Consider the following 4,653-nt stretch of genomic DNA (forward strand, 5'->3'; position numbering starts at 1 on the left):
GGAATATTACGTGTATGACCGTTTTTTACCCCGCCACTGATTTAGGCAGCCATACGCCGTTTTCGGAGGAAGCATGCTGGGTATTTTCGTGTTTCTAAAACCCACCGAACTCTGACATGGATTACAGGGTCTTTTTCGTGCGCACTTGGTCTTGTGCTTGCGTGTACACACGGGGGTGTTCGGACACTGAGGAGAGTCTGCACACAAAGTTGACTCTGAGAAACTCTCTCGCCGAACGTGGGGACGAACTCACGCTGACAGCGGCCAACTGGATACAAATCCAGCGCGCTACCGACTGAGCTACATCCCCGCCCACTGTATGGTAGATGACTTTCAAGGCAAACAAAGCAAACACCTATGACCAAACCAAGGGGTTATAACAATAAACTTCTTAGCATCTTATCTTGCTTAGGCCAAACAAACCAAGGGGTTATAACAATAAACTTCTTAGCATCTTATCTTGCTTAGGCCAAACAAACCAAGGGGTTATAACAATAAACTTCTTAGCATCTTATCTTGCTTAGGCCAAACAAACCAAGGGGTTATAACAATAAACTTCTTAGCATCTTATCTTGCTTAGGCCAAACAAACCAAGGGGTTATAACAATAAACTTCTTAGCATCTTATCTTGCTTAGGCCAAACAAACCAAGGGGTTATAACAATAAACTTCTTAGCATCTTATCTTGCTTAGGCCAAACAAACTAAGGGGTTATAACAATAAACTTCTTAGCATCTTATCTTGCTTAGGCCAAACAAACCAAGGAGTTATAACAATAAACTTCTTAGCATCTTATCTTGCTTAGGCCAAACAAACCAAGGGGTTATAACAATAAACTTCTTAGCATCTTATCTTGCTTAGGCCAAACAAAAATATATGATGGTTTAGGGTAACATGACCCCAAAAAAAGTTAGGGTCGGTGGGTCGGCTTTAAAAAAAAAATCTATTTTAATTTTTAATCTCGGTATGGTCAAAGACTGTAGAGTACACTTTCTGTGTACTCTACAGTCTCTGGTATGGTTTGCAAAATGTGCCAGAGGTGGTTATTTAACATTTGTTTTGAGAAATGAAAAAAAAGTTTTAGGGTCGGCGGGAAAAAATAGGGTCGGTCGTGTTACCCAAAACCAACATATATTTTTGTTTGGCCTTACTTCTTACTGTCACCAATTACATTATTTCACTCACTGGCCATAGACCACAGTCATAAGCACACCAAGCTGCTAGCTGGTAACAGACCAATTACATTATTTCACTCACTGGGCATAGACCACAGTCATAAGCACACCAAGCTGCAAGCTGGTAACAGACCAATTTCAGCACCTTCATAATTAAACTCCTGCAAACACAACACTTCTACTCCAGCTTTCTCGGTCACAGATAAAGGGTGTGTACAGTACTTAAGACCCACGGTGAACAGTACAAAGTAAGAACAGGAACAAGGGACTGCAGGTGAGAAGAACAAGAACAAGATAACAGTGAAAATGTCCTCACCAGTACCAGAAACACGAACAATAAACAAGGTGAGACGACATCTCCTTGTTGTCTATTGTATTAGTAGTGTAACAATAAACAAGGTGAGACGACATCTCCTTGTTGTCTATTGTATTAGTAGTGTAACAATAAACAAGGTGAGACGACATCTCCTTGTTGTCTATTGTATTAGTAGTGTAACAATAAACAAGGTGAGACGACATCTCCTTGTTGTCTATTGTATTAGTAGTGTAACAATAAACAAGGTGAGACGACATCTCCTTGTTGTCTATTGTATTAGTAGTGTAACAATAAACAAGGTGAGACGACATCTCCTTGTTGTCTATTGTATTAGTAGTGTAGGCCCTACGTATTTGCTGACGAAGATAATAGGTGAGTACATCTCACTGTTATCTAGTACAAAGTAAGTACAGTTGGAAAAGACATAATTTTGAGTAAGCCATTTCTTCTTCTTGTACTTATGTTCCGTTTGAAGACGATTGGGGGGGGGGGGGGGGGTGTACACATAGGTATGTTTGGCAACTAGTTTAGTGCATGACGGTGTTTTGTAAGATAACAAATCTGATCATTCTTGAACCCAGTGTGCTGAGTTCAGTTGAACATGCGGGAAAGGGGGGGGGGGAGGGGGCGGGGGGGGGGGGGGAATACCTTAGTCGACAGACCCGTCTCGCTCGTTACACGGACAGACAGAAAGACAGACATCTGGTCAACATCTCCTCACTCACACACACACACACAAACACACACACCGGCATACACACAAACACACACACACACTGACACACATCCACACAAGGCTGTCACACACACACACACACACACACACACACACACACCGGCATACACACAAACACACACACACACTGACACACATCCACACAAGGCTGTCACACACACACACACACACACACACACACACTCAACACTGACGTACACACACACGCACACGGCAAAATCCGTTTCAACAACTTTGTTTTCAGTCAAGGAGCAAGGTACATTGTTATAGTGGAAGTGTCAAGTAATGACGGAGTGTTTCTGATTAACCCGATTCTTTGAGTCACGTCAGTCGGGAAGACAATTGCCAAGTCTGTTTTGCACCAACCGACTGATTCAGGAATTTGGTCTTGGTGTCGGCTGAATCAAACCACATTTTCACTCTCCAGTTATCCACATTCTAGGCCTCTCATTCGCAACTTTAACCCCCCAAAATATAAATAATTGGAAGTGAGCAAAAAGACATTGTGAGTGGAGGAATGGATGTGATTTGAATAAACGCTCCATAATTAATGCTGTGCGTGGCATAATGTGAAGAAAACAATTACCAAAGTTCGCATTACCTTCGCGTATCTGAAGTAACATTGCTGATAAGGCACACGCAAACAAGAAATTCCTCCGATAGGAAAAACACCCCCGTCAAAGAGAAATAACCTTCTCAGTTGGTGGCAGTGAGAATGGTTATTTCCCTTTGACCAACGGGGGTGTGACTCTATAAGTCCTTGTATAATTTTAATCCACCAATAACTCCATAACCGTGTGTTTGACTGGTCCCAATTTTTGTAAGGACCGTTTCAGGAATGTATAGAACCTGTTCACCAAGTTTGGTGACGATCGGTCCGTTCATTCTTGAGATCTACTTGCGAACACAAACACACAAACAAACACACAAACAAACACACAAACAAACACATCGAGTGAAACCTATACACACCCCTATACCGGGGGTGTAAAAATACGAAAACAATTACCAAACAAGTCGCGTAAGGCGAAAATACAACATTTTGTCAAGCTGTCCAACTCACAGAATGAAACTGAACGCAATGCAATTTGTTAGCAAGACCGCATACTCGTAGCATCGTCAGTCCACCGCTCATGGCAAAGGCAGTGAAATTGACAAGAAGAGCGGGGTAGTAGGTTGCGCTGAGAAGGATAGCACGCTTTTCTGTACCTCTCTTCGTTTTAATTTTCTGAGCGTGTTTTTAATCCAAACATATCATATCTATATATGTTTTTGGAATCAGGAACCGACAAGGAATAAGATGAAAGTGTTTTTAAATTGATTTCAAAAAATTAATTTTGATAATAATTTTTATATATTTAATTTTCAGAGCTTGTTTTTAATCCAAATATAACATATTTATATGTTTTTGGAATCAGAAAATGATGAAGAATAAGATAAACGTAAATTTGAATCGTTTTATAAAAAATTTTTTTTTTACAATTTTCAGAATTTTACTTTACAAGAGCGTTGGTGTTTTTGCAGAAAAAACTGTCACAGATTATTTCGAAGAAGAAGTTAATCGCAATAATGCCGCGGAAAAACATGTAAACACTATGCTGCAGAAAAACTATTTCGATGCGGAAAAAACGATGCTTCTGTGGATGATGACATTAAATAAACGGTTTTTTTCTGCAGCATTTCTGTTTTTCTGTTTTTCCGCAGAATAACTTGTAAAGTTATTATCCGCAAAGGACAGCTACAATGTTCCGGCTGGTGTGACGTTTTCATCTTTCGCCGTGTTGATATTTCGCTTCTCGGCCTCGTTGATCTAGTATAAACTCTACACTGAACAAAAAAACATCCTTCGATAGTACTGATGAGCGACCTTGTGTACCTTACATTCATGGGGCCAAATTTGTCCAATCAATTTGTTTTATTTAACTTAGAAATTTGATTCATCCTAAAATGTTTTCCTTCTTACTCAAGGGACGTAACCACTCAGTACACGTTTTCGAAGAATTCGATTTTGGGGGTGAAATCTATTAAATTTTACCACCAATTTTCTTCACATGCAAGAAACTGACATGCTTTTCGTCCATAAATAATTTCACTTCTTAATTTTACCAGGAAACAACATTTCAGTCTTGAGTATATGTCGAGGGGGAAATATGTACACAGGCGAAAGATGAAATCGTGACACCGGTCCCACACACACACACGCATCAGCACACACACACCCACACGACACACCCACATTAAATAAACGTTTTTCTGCAGCATTTCTGTTTTTCCGCAGAATAACTTATAACTTTGCACATTGACACTGTCACACAGGCACACCGTACACACACACACCACACCTCCTCGCCCCCCACCCCCTCTCTCTCTCTCTCTCTCTCTCTCTCTCTCTCTCTCTCTCTCTCTCTCTCCGTCTCTCTCTTTTTC

Source organism: Littorina saxatilis, linkage group LG1, assembly GCF_037325665.1.
Source record: "Littorina saxatilis isolate snail1 linkage group LG1, US_GU_Lsax_2.0, whole genome shotgun sequence".
NCBI lineage: Eukaryota > Metazoa > Mollusca > Gastropoda > Littorinimorpha > Littorinidae > Littorina > Littorina saxatilis.